We start from the raw sequence: 17,645 nt of genomic DNA on the forward strand, positions 1-17,645 counted from the left end.
AAATATTTAGGTCTATATTAATATCTGTTTTTTCATCTTTCACATTAATTTTGATCTCCTTTTCTCCTTTTTTGGCCTTTCTTTGGCTTAATCAAGTATTCCCTATTACCTATTACCACTTTGATTAGCTCATTAAGTAAACATTCATTTAGTTTTGTTTTAGTGGTTATCTTGAAGACTACAGTGTGCATTTTTTTATTTATTAGAAACTAATACAAATTTATGCTTCTACCACTTCACTGATGTTGAAAGAGCCTTGGAAATCTTGAATTTTTGAACTTTGAGAGTTAAAAGGCCCTGTATCTGGGGTCCTCCAAGACTATCCCAAGTTTTTATTACTCACTAGGAGGATTCACAGAACTCAGAATATAGTTATGCTAATAGCTATGATTGATTACAGCAAAATGATACAAAACAAAATCAGCAAAGGGAAAATGTACATATAGCAGAGTTCGGAGGGAACTAGAAACAAACTTCCAAGAGTCCTTTCCCAGTGGAATTATATAAGAAGTGCTTAATTCCTGTAGCAACAAGTTGTAACAACACTTGTCAAATGCTTGTCTACCAGGAAAGCTCATTAGAGACTTACCACCCAGGGTATTTATTAAATATTGGTCATATAGACAACTTCTATCTAGCATGTACCAAAATTTCAGACTTCCAGAAAGAAACCAGGTGTTCAGCATAAACCATATGGTTCACACAAACCTTTACACACAGTGAGCCACTCCTATTGGCTCAGGAAATGGTGGGAACCCTCCTAAAATCCAAGTTTCCAGATGCAGAGCCAACCTTGCAAGCAGGCCTTTCTAATGATAGCAGTCTAAGGACTGTTATATTAGTTTCGCTATTGCACAACCCTCTGTATCCTTCCTGTTATTGTTACTATATATTTTATTTCTACATACATTGTAAATCTCATTAAATATTATTGTTACTGTTTCCTAGTGTCAATATTAATTTAGATTTACCCATATATTTAACCATTCTATTGTTCTTCATTTCTTCTTGCATTTTCTGTGTTTCTGACTGAGAGGTTCCCTTAAGTATTTCCTGCAGGGAAATGAGTCAGGAATGAGTTCTCTCAGCTTTTGTCAGGAATACCTTTATTTGTTATTTGTTTATGAGTATTTTTTTTACTGGCTATAGAATTCTGACAGCTTTTATTTTTGTTTCAGCACTTTAGAGATATCATTCCATTGTCACATAGTTCCCTTCATTTCTGTTGAGAAGTGAACTGTTAAAGTTGCTCTTTCAAAAGTAACATACCTTTTTTTCCCTTTGGCTATATTTGTTATTTTCTCTTTATTTTTTGTTTTGACAGTTTTACTCTGATATGCCTAAGTTTTGGATTTGCAGTGCTTCTTGAATCAATTCTCAGCCATTTTTCTTCAAGTATTGCCTCTGCCCCATTCTCTCTTTAATTATGCTAGGTTTAGACTAATGACTCTAAATTTGGAAAATTTTGTCCCTAGGACAAAATATCCATACAACAAATAATTATTTGGCTCAAAATACCAATAGTGCAGAGGTTCAGAAACTCTGTGTTAGATTTTTCACCATATTTTATGTGTCTCTGACATTATTTTCTGTAATTCTTATGCTTTTTTTGTCTTCAGGCTTCACTGTGAATATTTCCTACTAACCTATCTTCTAGCTTACTGAGCTCCTTTTTAGCTCTGTCTAACCTGCTGTTCACCTATTTCTTAATATCAGATATTAAAACTTTATTCCTAAAATTTTCCATTTGATTACTTTAAAAAGATTCCAATTCTATAATGAAATTCTTCATATTGACATCTATTTTATTAAACATATTAATTAAAATTATTTTTAAACATATCTAATAATTTGAATATCTGAGTCACATATCTCTTTCTCATGTTTATTAATTTATTGATCTTGTTTCTTAGCATGCCTAATCATTTTTTGTTGAATGTCAGATATTGTATATGAAAATTTTTAATGCTTTGAATAACGCAGTATTCTTTCAGAGGGGATTCGGCCTCCCTTCTGAAGGCAGGAGGAGACAGATTGTCTCAATCTAATTATAGATGGAACTGACTTGAGACTGATTTGCATCATTGGAAAACTTGGTCTACCTCTGCTTGTAGAATATAACCTTCCAGTGGTCCCAGCTTAGAGCCTGAAGTGTCTGCAATGACTCCTCCTCTTTTTCAACTTTTAAACCCAATTTTTAAAAAATTTCTTGGCACCATGTGACTGCCAAAGACTGTGTTCTGCTTTTCAGTTGTTACTGTTTAGCTTTGCAGCCTCTTGCCCTATATAGCTTAATTACCAAATGCCCAGAGAATAAAAATGGTGCCAAATATCAGGCTCCCTTTTCTGCACCTTTCTTCCCTCCAGGATTTTAGCCCTCACATTTTAGCTGTCTTGGAAATCCAGAATTTCAACCTTTTGTTCCCTACACCTTAACATTGCCTAAAGCTGTACCACTTCTCTGCCCATTAGAAGTGCTCCTCTGATGGGCTAATGTGAAGGTTGCAGATACTAGGATGAAATCACTCTTGGCAGGCCCAAACAAACTGAAGCTGGGAAAGCGTGAAGACAGAGAGCTAATGCTTGTATGTCTGAAACAAGATTGTCCCAAGGACTTTTTAAAATAATCTCACAAGAAATTCTTTCATGTCCTTTAAGCATCTCATGCTTTTTATGACCTACATTTTGCATGCATGCACATATTTCTATGACCAGATTTAACACTAGACATTCTTTAGGACTGCAGCAATTCAGATAAAATGTTCTCAGAAGAACACTTGCCTAGTAACGGCATCTCCACCAATGAACTGATGCCAATTCCAGCTTTAAGCCTACAGAACCAATAAAAGTCTTTCTAAGTAGCTTATGTAAACCTCTCCCTTTTTGCCAAATAAAAGCTTCCCCTTTCCTTCCACTCTTCAGTTGCACCTGAGACTTGCTATAGCTGTGCATCCCAGGTTATAATCCTCTTTGCTTACTCTTGAATAAAATCATTAAATTAAGAGGTAAGTTTTTGTTTTGTTTTTTTGTTTGTTTGTTTTTGAAACTGAGTCTTTCTCTGTCGGTGGTGTGATCTCGGCTCACTGTAACCTCTGCCTCCTGGGTTCAAGGCATTCTCCTGCCTCAGCCTACTGAGTAGTTGGGATTACAGGCATATGCCACCATACCTCGCTAATTTTTTGTATTTTTAGCAGAGACAGGGTTTCACCATGTTGGCCAGGCTAGTCCCCTAACCTCAAGTGATCCACCCACCTTGGCCTCCCAAAGTGCTGGGATTACAGGCCTGAGCCACCACCCCAGCCCTAAGAGATAGTTTTCTCTGATGTTTTTTTTTTTTTGAGGTTGACACTTATCCCATACTAAAAATTGCCAAATGTCCTACTAGAAAAGCGGGATATTCACCTCACTGAGCTTTCTTTCTTCCAGTATGTGGCCCTTTAAGTCCTTGCGTTAGTAGTACCATCATGCCTTTAGACACTTTTAAAAATCAACCTCCTCTTTTGGTTGTTCCTGGCAAGAGTTTTAAGTCTGCCACAAACTACTACATCATAGCCAGAAGTATAAGTCTATATTTAGAAATTAGGTTAGACATAAGGAAAATACTTATATATTTTTCTGTGACTATTATTGGATGCTACACTGAGTCATCAAAGGTAGAAGTAGTCTCCTGCCCCATTTAAAAGCTGAAGGAACCTCCCAGGGACCTGCAATAAGTAAAGAGGCATATATCATAGGGAGGGGTGCAGAAAGAGGGGCAGCAACACAAAATAATTTTTCATGATTTCTTGTGACTTTATGGATCTCTCAATTCTGCTAATACTTGAACATTCAGAACGTGAACACAACCATGTGTTTTATTCCCACAGTTCTCATTCTGGTTTGCACATAATGCAGAGATAGACAATTGCAACCTAAAGTAGAAGAATGAAAATATAAGAGCTCTATGTTTGCATAATGTCTCCAGTTTGATTACAGTCACGAAATACAGTATATTTGTACTTTTTACTTTAAATCCCATGAGTGGTCTAAATTTTTTTTTAAAATATGTTTTCAGAATAAGGAGATTTAAAAAGGATTTCATATAGTCCAGGAATTTCAACTAAGGTTTTCCAGCAACACCACACTCATACCACCTCAGGCATTTGCCAATCTGTTATAAAAGAAAAACCCTATGTGTAGTCACATACAGTCATTGAAAGAGCCTTAGGCATACTTCCTGTGTAAATTGAGTGTGCATATTAAGTGGGAAGTGAATGGTACATGTGTGAAATCTTGGTTATTCAGTTTAAGGCCCAGAGAGATTATTAACATAACTTTGCAGGCTCTGTGCAGCATAGTCAGTGATGACCATTTCCCTGAGATGGATTCAGGTAGAGGGAGCCCTGCCAGGAGGAGGCCTGAACACTGCAGGGGCAGCAGCCTGCTTCCTTTCTGCAACAGCTTGCTGCCTGGCATTGTTGGGGTTGGGAGTGCTGGGGTGCAGGGGAGACAACAGGCACTTCTGTAAAAGTGGTTCCAGTGTGTGGTAGGAGACTTTTTTCTCCATCTCCACCTCTCTGGTCCATCTCTTTTAGATGAGCCCCGAGCCTGTGGGCTTAGAATGTATGAGGATAATTTGCAAGGGAGCTTGATGTGGTACTAACAACCATGAACTGTGGGTTCTGATGCCCTTAGCTAATTATCTGACCTTGGGTGAGTCCTCCCCCTTCTTTGCCTGATTGTTCTCTATCCTAAACGAAGAGGTATGAGTGAATGATCCTAACAATCGCATGCAGCTGAAACAGCCTTGGGTTCAGGACTCCCTTTGGACAGTTAAAGACTCAGGGCAGCAGGAAAGGCATCTGATTACTTCAGTGGAGTCTTCCCTGTGATGAACTTCTCAATAGGATGGAGCTCTTAGCTTTTCTTCAGACTTCTGCCATTCAGCATTTTGCCCTAGAGATATAGATAGAGTTCTATGTCTTGTGCATTTCTTTTTTTTTTTCTCATTTCACCACATAATCCTGAGCATAACTGAAAACATAACTCATTATCTACTCAACATCAAAATGTAGGTTAAAATTCTTACAATGGTCACTTTAAAAATTATCTTTCTGTAACACATGCAAAGCTGAGCTCCCTAGTGTTCCAGTTCAACATACAATCAACTCAGAAGAGATTGCAATAAATTTTGATTATTTATTGAAGTCTGAGAAAACGGCGAAGAGGTATAACAAAATGCAACATATAGGAAAAAATTCTTCAAACTATGCTTTAAATCATTATCTTTCCAACGTTTTGCCCATCACAGCATGGTGAAAACAGAGAAAACCTGTTTTCTCACTGCTTGCAACTACCAAAAGTGCTCCTAAAATTCAACTCTCTGTGGCTCTCACCTTCCTCTAGCTTTCTGCCATCTTTTCACATTTCTAGGTCTCTGCTTTCCCCCACCTCTTTGCCCTTCCATAATGTAAGTCAATTCAGCTTGTCTTAGTTTCATTTCAGTCCTCTTTTCACCAGTTATCCACATGACACCACAAACCCCAGGGCCTAGAAGACACCGTAGAACACTCCTTTAGAAGTCTATGCTTGTTTGCCGGCGGTAGGATGGGGATCAGAGGTGGGAACAAGGGTCCAGATATATTCTTCTTAAAGCCCTTTAAAAGTATCTGTCATAGGGTGGGCAATGTGGTGCATACCTGTAATCCCAGCACTTTGGGAGGCCAAGGTGGGCAGGTCACTTGCACCCAGGAGTTCAAGAGCAACCAGGGCTACATGGTGAAACCATGTCTCTACAAAAAATACGAATATCAGCTGAGCATTGTGGTGCATGCCTGCAGTTCCAGCTACTTTGGAGGCTGAGGTGGGAGGATCGCTTGAGCCCAAGAGGTCAAGGCTGCAATGAGCCATGATCATGCCACTGTACTTCAGCCTGGGCAACAGAGTGAGACCCTGTCTCAAAAAATATATCTATCTGCCGATCATATTTGTGCTATTATGGCTCATTAATAGTTTTTTTTAAAAAGCTACAAGGTAACAAAAATTCTTTTTGGCCACACTTTACTGTTCATTTCCTTATAAAATCCACTTTTAGCAAAGAACGCTGCCAAATCAGTTTAGCAAGAACCCTCACCTTCAATATCTCATCACCCTGGATATGTGTTCAGTTTCCTCATCCTCCATCCACCATCCCCAGGGGATGTCTGATCATCCTGGCCTGCCTTCAGCAAGAATTCTCTTAAGTCAATTTAGCCACAGTCCCCCTTACCCCTGATGTTTCCTCTTGGTAATGTTCTATCCTCTGACCTCCACCCTGCTCCTTGGCTATAAACTTCCACTTGCCCATGCTGCATTTGGAATTGAACCCAAGACCCCATTGCAGTGGTCCCTGTGTTAATAGTCTTACTTTGCTTTAAGAGTATCATTTAATCATGTTTTTTAGCAAAGCCACAGACGGGTACAGGTCCATGGCCTGTTAGCAACTGGGCCGCACAGCAGGAGGTGAGCAGTGGGCAAGCGAGCATGACCGCCTGAGCTCTGCCTCCTGTCAGATCAGCAGAGGCATTAGATTCTCATAGGAGCCGGAAGCCTATTGTGAACTGCACATGTGAGGGGTCCAGATTGCATGCAAGCTCCTTATGGGAATCTAATGTCTGATAATCTGAGGTGGAACAGCTTCATCCCCCACAAACCATCCCCCTCCCCCTGCAACTGCCCCCAGTCCATGGAAAAATGTTCTTCCATGAAACTAGTCCCTGGAGCCAAAAAGGCTGGGGACTGCTGCATTAGGGAACTCAGGTGCAGAAAGGTTAAATCACTTGCCCAACTACTTACCCTGATAGGGTGATAACTTGACTCTAGGTATTTTGATTTCAAATTCCAGAAATTTACCACCTCATTGAACTTCCCCTAACTTTATTATTTTTCTTTTCACACGCACACAAACATACATGGATGTGTGAGCATGCTCGTGCAAGCATGCACACACACACACACACGCAGAAACTAATTGAAACACAGCCAGATATTACATATGTTCAGAGTGTTCTATATATATACACACAATCATGTATTAAATAAACAAAATCCACATAGCCTCTCAGTTTCCCTGAGAGAATAAATACTACTGCTGGGTCAGAGAAATGGAGCTAGCCTCATGCTTCCCCCTGCACTGACGTGCTTTGTTTTTTAAAGCAATTTCCATTTACACTACTATTATTTTCATTGTCTTGATCATCCAAACCTCAAAGGAAAGAGGCTAATGATATTCCCCTAGCCCCCACTCCTCACACTCATGCTGAGAATGGAAGCAGCTCAGATTGACTGAATTGACTCTGCAAACCCTTCAGGAACATTAATGGAGTTGCTACTATAAACAGCTGGAGTTGCCATTTGCATCTCACTCTGTCTTCCTTTTTTTCCTGAAAAATTTTTTTTAGAAAAGCACCCACAATACCCTGGGGGAATTTTCCGGGACAAGCTGCAGGTGCTATGGATATTTTCATTTAATAATCATTCTTGCAATTCAGCACATTTGTAATCCATGTGGTAAACTCTGACTTACATTTCTCCCAGTGGACGCTGGCCAGATGCAGAAACCAAAGAGCTTGGTGCCGGTACTGCCTCTTCCCTCTTTTATAGTTTGTGCATTTGGATGTGTTTAGCATGATCTGCGAGTGCAGGGTAAGGAATGTGCTGTGCTTAAAAGACCCTTTTGTTGACATTAAGCAATCATAAATATATGCAGCACTTATACTCCTTGCCTTTAGTGTGGAGTGCTTTAATTGGATGGTCTTCTCATGTGACATCATAAAGAACATATGCATATTTGTGGCAATTCCATTGGATCTTGAAGAAGTGAGGCACATACGGAGCAGCACATTCCTAACATCTATGGATTGCCTCATATATGTCACCACATCTTCCCACCAGGCTTGCTTTCCCTACACTCCAAGATGGTAACTTCCCAATCTGTCCAAATTTTATTTGGAATCCTCCTGGACTGTGTAAATGTCAAGGTCAGTTTCCTTTCCATGTGAACAGCTTTGAAAGGAGAACTGCATGCCTTACTCCCTCATAAATACAAGCCAGAGCATCTTCTTTTTTTCCTTTTTTTAAGAGGAGGAGGGAATGAAAGGGGATGTTTGGGCAAAAGTTAAAAAAGAAATCCCTTTTCAAGAATGACGTTCTCGTTATTTTCACCACATAAACAAAATGTTTAAGCCTGCACAGAGCCAGGTTTCAAATAGTGGATTTTTCTGGATAAGTCATTCTGCTGCTGCACCAAGATACAATCTCTTAAGGAAGCAAACTCCATCGGGGGCAAACGTCACCACCTGCATGCCTGGGAGAGGGTACAGTCATGGCCCTAGGAGAAAACAGATGGTGCCCTCAAAGGAATAATACAAGAGATGTTAACAGGGACTGTGTTCAGGAGTGTGAAGAGAGTTAAGGGAACCAGTAAAGAATGGGAGCTCTCGGCCAGGGGCGGTGGCTCATGCCTGTAATCCCTGCACTTTGGGAGGCCAAGGCGGGCAGATCATCTGAGGTCGGGAGTTCGAGACAAGCCTGACCAACATGGAGAAACCCAGTCTCTACTAAAAATACAAAAAAATAGCCGGGCGTGGTGGCACATGCCTGTAATCCCAGCTACTGGGAAAGCTGAGGCAGCAGAATAGCTTGAACCCGGGAGGTGGAGGTTGCAGTGAACTGAGATCACGTCTCAAAAACAACAACAACAACAACAACGACAACAACAACAACAAAGAATGGGCATTCTCTAGGACAAAATGAAGTAGAAAGCAGGAAGATTTCAGGAATAATAAGTATCCAAACTCCTTTTTCCTTCCTGCTCCCCCTTACTGTGCCTCCCATTGGCCAAAACCAACCAGTAGCCAGAGGTCAAGGAAGGGGGTGTCCAGAGGGGTAGAGGGGCAGACAAGCTGGCAGGCAGCAGGAGTGAGGCCTCAGGCACTGAGTACTCCTGCTCATCTGCATAAAATCAATCACATCTATTTCTCACAGCAACTCTATGAGGCAGTTGTAACTTGCATAGGACAGACAGGGAAACAAAGGTGGGAAAAATAAAGTAACTTGCTCAACCTCGCATAGTTAGATGATGGAGTTTCCAGTGAAAGAATTGCTAGGCTTCTGCGTAAGAAAGTGACTAACAGGGCTTAAACAAGCATGGTCCCACACAGAAACCTAGCAATTCTTTCATTGGAAAGGTCCATTTAGGTCTGGAAATCTTCAGTCTCAGGTTGTGAAACATTATCCACATCAGATGGTTCGTGGATTTCAGATAGACAGGAATGAGAGTTCAGATATTGAGAGATGTCAGGCCATCTTAAGAAAAGCTATTTACATCTATTTAGTGTCTTATTTTAGATAGCAATAATTCTAATAATGAGAATTTAGATAGCAAGGGCTACCAGGCAACCTGAAACAATAGAAATACATTCAGAAGAAAAGCAAGAGCCTCTGGAAACACTCTCTTGTACAATAGTCACAAGCTTAGATATTCATGGAAACCTCTGGGACAGTATCTACCCTGAATTCAAGCCTTCATTACCTTGTCCTGGGAAACTATATGGGGTTTCAGTTGTATGGATTTTGAGGATGGTGTAGGAAAATGTATTTATTTCCTGTTCAGTACAGAAAAAATATTGCAAACTTTAAAATCACAGCATAAAATCATATGTCTGCAAAAAGACAAGGATTTGTTCATTTTTCTTTTTTTTTTTTTTTGAGGTGGAGTCTTGCCCTGTCACCCAGGCTGGCACGATGTTGGCTCCCTGCAAGCTCCACCTCCCGGGTTCATGCCATTCTCCTGCCTCAGCCTCCCGAGTAGCTGGGACTACAGTTGCCTGCCACCACGCCCGGCTAATTTCTTGTTTTTGTATTTTTAGTAGAGATGGGGTTTCACCATGTTGGCCAGGATGGTCTTGATCTCCTGACCTCGTGATCCACCCGCCTTGGCCTCCCAAAGTGCTGGGACATTGTTTTTAAGTCATGTCCTTTTCATACTTATGCATCTCATGTCATCATTGATTCTAAAATACACAGTTTAAAAAAACACCTTTGAACTACTCTGTAATATTAAGCATATTAGAGTTGATAGTGTGATAGTGTTTACTTGACAGTATTTGTTCTTTTTACTGGTATATAAAATCATATTGTGTCTTTCAACTGATAGCTACCTAGATTTGATAGAATATGGTATTATTGGTGCAGGTTAATTAGTGGGCATTTTGCTCCTCTTTGCACTGGGGTTGTGGTGAGCTCAGCCAAAGGGCTGGTGTCTGGACTGGGCTCATTCTTGTTTCTTTTCACTCTCTCAGGCCAACCTGGAGCTCTGGCCGAGCCTGGGGTTCAATTAGTTGATTCTGGTGTGGGAGCAGCTAGGGTTGGCTCACAGCTTTGGGGTGTCATGCAGGGAGAAAGGAAAGTGAGTCTCTTTGGGGAAGGTGGCCTTGAGAATAAAAAAGTCAGTCTGAAATCCAAAATATGGTGGAGGTGGAAACAGGCAGTGACTGAGTGGGGCAGAGTGATTACAGCAAAATGCACAGTAAAGGAACTGCATCTCAGGTCAAGTGCAGGCAGCGGAGGCACATGTTTGAGAGAGTCAGGATCCCAGAAAGCAAGCCATTGGAGGGGTCAGTCCTTCTTCTTAACAATCTTCATTTTATCTCAACTTTGAACCAGTTGCTAAAACGAAGAGAGATTCTGAAAATATGTTCTCCTTCTGTTTTTTTTTTTTTTTTTCAGTCTCCATTGTGTCACCATAAACACATCTGATAAAATGGAGATAAACTCTTAAAACAGCTGCTTCTCATGGTTTCTTCTGGTGAGGTAAGGGACCCCTTGGTGATGGAGTTAGAAGATCAACTGATGCCACAATACCCCTGGCTCAGGCGTGTGCCATACAGGGTGGGTCTCTCATTGGTGCCAGGCTCCTCCCAAGCCCTCTGATTTCCCTTTGGCACTGGGGGTCCATATTTGTTGGCCCCAGGTTTCCATAACAAAATACAGTACTACAGATTGAGTTGCTTAAACAACAGAAGTTTCCTTTCTCATTGCTCTGTTCTGGAGGCTGGAAGTCCACAATCAACGTGTCAGCAGGGGTGGTTTCTTCTGAAGTCTCTCTACTTGGCTTGGGGACAGCATCTTCTCATTTTGTCTTCACGTGGTCTTTTCTGTTTGCATCTGTGATGTCTCTATTTGTGTCCACGTTCCTTCTTTTTATAAGGATGCCAATCACATCAGATTAGAATCCATCCTAATGGCTTCATTTAACTGAATCACCTCTTTAAAGATCTGTCTCCAAATACAGTCAGATTCTGAGGTATCGAGGTTTAGGTCTTCAACATATGAATTTTGAAGAGACACAGTTTAGCCTATAACAGGTCCCATGGAGATTACAGCAACTAATTTTAAGTTTTTCCTTAAGATTCACTTGCTTTTTATACTTTTTTGTTAAGATTAATCTGAATTTATAAGCTGCTATGTTTTTGAGACAGAAAGTTTTTTTTTTCTTTTTTAAATTATTATTATTATACTTTAAGTTTTAGGGTACATGTGCACAATGTGCAGGTTTGTTACATATGTATCCATGTGCCATGTTGATTTCCTGCACCCATTAACTCATCATTTAGCATTAGGTATATCTCCTACTGCTGTCCCTCCCCCCTCCCCCCACCCCACAACAGTCCCCAGAGTGTGATGTTCCCCTTCCTGTGTCCATGTGTTCTCATTGTTCAATTCCCACCTATGAGTGAGAACATGCGGTGCTTGGTTTTTTGTCCTTGCGATAGTTTACTGAGAATGATGGTTTCCAGCTTCATCCATGTCCCTACAAAGGACATGAACTCATCATTTTTTATGGCTGCATAGTATTCCATGGTGTATATGTGCCACATTTTCTTAATCCAGTCTATCATTGTTGGACATTTGGGTTGGTTCCAAGTCTTTGCTATTGTGAATAGTGCCGCAATAAACATACGTGTGCATGTGTCTTTATAGCAGCATGATTTATAGTCCTTTGGGTACATACCCAGTAGCGGGATGGCTGGGTCAAATGGTATTTCTAGTTCTAGATCCCTGAGGAATTGCCACACTGACTTCCACAATGGTTGAACTAGTTTACAGTCCCACCAACAGTGTAAAAGTGTTCCTATTTCTCCACATCCTCTCCAGCACCTGTTGTTTCCTGACTTTTTAATGATCGCCATTCTAACTGGTGTGAGATGGTATCTCATTGTGGTTTTGATTTGCATTTCTCTGATGGCCAGTGATGATGAGCATTTTTTCATGTGTTTTTTGGCTGCATAAATGTCTTCTTTTGAGAAGTGTCTATTCATGTCCTTCGCCCACTTTTTGATGGGGTTGTTTGTTTTTTTCTTGTAAATTTGTTTGGGTTCATTGTAGATTCTGGATATTAGCCCTTTGTCAGATGAGTAGGTTGTGAAAATTTTCTCCCATTTTGTAGGTTGCCTGTTCACTCTGATGGTAGTTTCTTTTGCTGTGCAGAAGCTCTTTAGTTTAATTAGATCCCATTTGTCAATTTTGGCTTTTGTTGCCATTGCTTTTGATGTTTTAGACATGAAGTCCTTACCCATGCCTATGTCCTGAATGGTATTGCCTAGGTTTTCTTCTAGGGTTTTTATGGTTTTAGGTCTAACATGTAAGTCTTTAATCCATCTTGAATTAATTTTTGTATAAGGTGTAAGGAAGGGATCCAGTTTCAGCTCTCTCCATTTGGCTAGCCAGTTTTCCCAGCATGATTTATTAAATAGGGAATCCTTTCCCCATTGTTTGTTTTTGTCAGGTTTGTCAAAGATCAGATAGTTGTAGATATGTGGCATTATTTCTGAGGGCTCTGTTCTGTTCCATTGATCTATGTCTCTGTTTTGGTACCAGTACCATGCTGTTTTGGTTACTGTAGCCTTGTAGTATAGTTTGAAGTCAGGTAGTGTGATGCCTCCAGCTTTGTTCTTTTGGCTTAGGACTGACTTGGCGATGCGGGCTCTTTTTTGGTTCCATATGAACTTTAAAGTAGTTTTTTCCAATTCTGTGAAGAAAGTCATTGGTAGCTTGATGGGGATGGCATTGAATCTATAAATTACCTTAGGCAGTATGGCCATTTTCATGATATTGATTCTTCCAACCCATCAGCATGGAATGTTCTTCCATTTGTTTGTATCCTCTTTTATTTCATTGAGCAGTGGTTTGTTGTTCTCCTTGAAGAGGTCCTTCACGTCCCTTGTAAGTTGGATTCCTAGGTATTTTATTCTTTCTGAAGCAATTGTGAATGGGAGTTCACTCATGATTTGGCTGTTTGTCTGTTATTGGTGTACAAGAATGCTTGTGATTTTTGTACATTGATTTTGTATCCTGAGACTTTGCTCAAGTTGCTTATCAGGTTGAGGAGATTTTGGGCTGAGACAATGGGGTTTTCTAGATATACAATCATGTCATCTGCAAACAGGGACAATTTGACTTCCTCTTTTCCTAATTGAATACCCTTTATTTCCTTCTCCTGCCTCATTGCCCTGGCCAGAACTTCCAACACTATGTTGAATAGGAGTGGTGGGAGAGGGCATCCCTGTCTTGTGCCAGTTTTCAAAGGGAATGCTTCCAGTTTTTGCCCATTCAGTATGATATTGGCTGTGGGTTTGTCATAGGTAGCTCTTATTATTTTGAGATACGTCCCATCAATACTTAATTTATTGAGAGTTTTTAGCATGAAAGGTTGTTGAATTTTGTCAAAGGCCTTTTCTGCATCTATTGAGATAATCATGTGGTTTTTGTCTTTGGTTCTGTTTATATGCTGGATTACATTTATTGATTTGCATATGTTGAACCAGCCTTGCATCCCAGGGATGAAGCCCACTTGATCATGGTGGATAAGGTTTTTGATGTGCTGCTGGATTCGGTTTGCCAGTATTTTATTGAGGATTTTTGTATCAATGTTCATCAAGGATATTGGTCTGAAATTCTCTTTTTCGGTTGTGTCTCTGCCAGGCTTTGGTATCAGGATGATGCTGGCCTCATAAAATGTGTTAGGGAGGATTCCCTCTTTTTCTATTGATTGGAATAGTTTCAGAAGGAATGGTACCAGTTCCTCCTTGTACCTCTGGTAGAATTCGGCTGTGAATTCATCAGGTCCTGGACTCTTTTTGGTTGGTAAGGTATTGATTATTGCCACAATTTCAGAGCCTGTTATTGGTCTATTCAGAGATTCAACTTCTTCCTGGTTTAGTCTTGGGAGGGTGTATGTGTTGAGGAATTTATCCATTTCTTCTAGATTTTCTAGTTTATTTGCATAGAGGTGTTTGTAGTATTCTCTGATGGTAGATTGTATTTCTGCGGGATTGGTGGTGATATCCCCTTTACCATTTTTTATTGCATCTATTTGATTCTTCTCTCTTTTCTTCTTTATTAGTCTTGCTAGCGGTCTATCAATTTTGTTGATACTTTCAAAAAACCAGCTCCTGGATTCATTAATTGTTTGAAGGGTTTTTTTGTGTCTCTATTTCCTTCAGTTCTGCTCTGATTTTAGTTATTTCTAGCCTTCTGCTAGCTTTTGAATGTGTTTGCTCTTGCTTTTCTACTTCTTTTAATTGTGATGTTAGGGTGTCAATTTTTTATCTTTCCTGCTTTCTCTTGTGGGCATTTAGTGCTATAAATTTCCCTCTACACACTGCTTTGAATGTGTCCCAGAGATTCTGGTATGTTGTCTTTGTTCTCGTTGGTTTCAAAGAACATCTTTATTTCTGCCTTCATTTCGTTATGTACCCAGTAGTCATTCAGGAGCAGGTTGTTCAGTTTCCATGTAGTTGAGTGGTTTTGAGTGAGTTTCTTAATCCTGAGTTCTAGTTTGATTGCACTGTGGTCTGAGAGACAGTTTGTTATAACTTCTGTTCTTTTACATTTGCTGAGGAGAGCTTTACATCCAACTATGTAGTCAGTTTTGGAATAGGTGTGGTGTGGTGCTGAAAAGAATGTATATTCTGTTGCTTTGGGGTGGAGAGTTCTGTAGATGTCTATTAGGTCCACTTGGTGCAGAGCTGAGTTCAATTCCTGGGTATCCTTGTTAACTTGAGACAGAAAGTTTTTTTCTTCTTCCGATATTTCCACACAAAAGGACACAGCATTTGCCCTCTCTTCTTTTCATTTAGCTATGTTTCCTTAAACAGAGTTGCTGGGAATGCCTGTTTTTATATGCTGCAATTATTCATGTGGAAGACAGTAATATGCCAAATTTTGAGCCATTTCCCAAACATGTGCAATGTGTTCAAAGGCCAGGTAATTCCAAGAAGTCATCAGCCTCTATTATTCCTCTAAAGGGACTACTCTATGCATCTCTGTGAGTAATCAGGGCCCATTAAGCCTATGAGAACAGGCTGTGTGAGGAGAGAGGGCAGAGAAAGAGAAAAAGATTATTAGAGAAGAAATAATATTTTTAAAAGCATATCCTGACTTCCCAAGAAAATCAGGACAGAATCAAAATCCTCAGAAACTGGAATTGGAGCTCAAATAAATAGCCAAGATTTTGAAAGTTATTACTGTGTGTTCACTTATATACAAGGTGCTGGCCAGATAAAAAAATTCAATGGCTTCCACCATTTCTTGACCCATCTCATTTTGGCAAAGAGTCAATCACATCTAGATTAAGACATCCTTAAGTATCTTTAAGTTCAGAGGACTCAGTGAAATGAACATGCTTTTGTCTTAAAATAATGATAGCAAGTGCCATTCTATATATTTAAGCACAATGTACTTTAGCCATAAATAACAAGAGCCTGGGTTATAAGTATTTAAACGTTTACTAAGAGTGTCTTCAAGGAGAGGCAAGATGAAAGTCAGAGATGTGCCAGGAATGAAAGTAAACCATTGTCAGGTGAATGAGATTAGAAGGCCTCCCATGCTTTTCTCTCCAGCCCTGCTGTTGCCACTGTTAAATTTTATGCTTCAATTACTTTTTCATGGGAAATTACAGGTGGCACCTAATTGTTTTCCTTACCTCTGGTCTTTGACCTGCTAATCCATCCTATTTACAACAGCTGATCACCATTCTGGATGCACTTCTCTGATCTGTCGGTTCATTCCTCAAGAGTCACTCCCAGTACCCCCATTGACTAATGAATAAACCTCATATACATTCTGGAAGTCAAGGCCCTTTACGATTTGACACCAACCAACCTTCCCAATGTCATCTCTCATCACTCCCCATTATAAATCTTGTCCTTCATCCTGGAAACCCCTGAACCCAGTTGTAGTTAGGTCCCAAGAGCAGCCTGTTAAATGTATGAGTGCTCAGGTCCACCCCTATAGAACCCTCCATTGAGCTGGATCTGTAAGTCTGGTAGGGCCTAGGAATCTCCCCTTTAGCAGGACCCCATCAGTACTGATGTACACCCAGTTTGGATGTTCCAGCCAAACCAAACCTTTGTTGTTCACTTGAAAAATCCTCTGTGTGTTTCCCGTGGTTCATCTCCACCATGAAACCAACTTCCTCTGACTCCACATCCCCTTTATCCCACCATCTTGAATTTTCTACCAGCAGCTGCAAAGTTTCTCTCCTTCTTAACTCTCACTTAGTGTGTCCCTACCTTCCATACAGTCCATCTCACTTTCTATTACCTTACATTTTAATTATTTTTATACATGGTTTACCTCCCCATGAGATTATATTCTTTTTGAAGGCAAATTTCATGTCTAATTTACCTCTCCAGAACCAATAAAAAAGCCTAGCAAAAAATGACATATGGTAGGGATCTCTTGAATCAATAGGGTTTGCTAGACTTGGTAGCCCTAAATCTCTTTGAGAGGAAAAAGGCCAATAAATTTTTTTGTTTGTTTCTATAAATATTGGAATCCTGTCTTTTTACAATAAGCTCAAGCAGAAACCAATATTCTTTGAAATGAAAAATGTCACACCAGACGAGTGAGTCATGAAATTTCAGAATCTCCTTCACACCTTTTATAAGGTATATAAACATGGTGCTATCTTTCTGTTGTTCATTTGGAGGAAATATATGTATTTTCCTCACAAAAACACTTTTGTTCTCATTTGATGAAAATAATCTATATGAAGTTAGCAGAGTGAACTGTCATTCATTCATGAGAATCGAAGGTAACAAATTAACAATCACCTTGAATTAACACATTTAGATAATCATTTAAAATTTGGGGGTTAATCTTCCATTTCTGAATATCTAAGATTAACTACCCCATAGAGCTTAAGCTCTATTTTAAGGAAGATACACCCCTGACTGAAGAGAGAGCCCTCGGAGAAGGAATCCTCAGATTTCTCACACCTGTGTTTTTTCATTGCTCCTATGGAGAGCTTAGGTTGGTGGACATTGGGAGCTTGAAATGCTCCTTGGGGAGGTTTTGCTGGAACAGTAGAGTTATTAAATAGCTAAAATGTCATGGGCAATAGATCTAGGTTACAAAGACAATACAAAGAAAGGTTTCCAAAATAATGTTCCCACCTGTAACTGAAGGCAGCAATGATGAATATAATCCCAAACAGCAGGCAATATAAAAAAAGAGTTGCTGAGCTCTGGAATGTATTATAAGAAGTCCTTGAATTTCTGTTTAGCCCATTCGAAACTTTCTCTTCATTTTGCCAAATCCTGAAACTTATTATTCTTGTAATG

The 17,645-nt window shown here is 39.9% G+C and overlaps 1 long non-coding RNA gene across 1 annotated transcript in view; it reads right to left on the reverse strand.

Annotated features, from left to right (window-relative positions):
• The window catches only part of LOC131380999 (uncharacterized), a 70,588-nt gene extending 62,845 nt beyond the window's left edge, over positions 1-7,743 (reverse strand). The window contains exon 1 of the long non-coding RNA XR_009209387.1: positions 7,544-7,743. This is a non-coding gene — a long non-coding RNA (uncharacterized LOC131380999). The remainder of the gene's footprint in view (positions 1-7,543) is intronic.
• Positions 7,744-17,645: the final 9,902 nt, after the last annotated feature.

Source organism: Hylobates moloch, unplaced genomic scaffold (assembly GCF_009828535.3).
Source record: "Hylobates moloch isolate HMO894 unplaced genomic scaffold, HMol_V3 SCAFFOLD_13, whole genome shotgun sequence".
NCBI classification, from domain to species: domain Eukaryota; kingdom Metazoa; phylum Chordata; class Mammalia; order Primates; family Hylobatidae; genus Hylobates; species Hylobates moloch.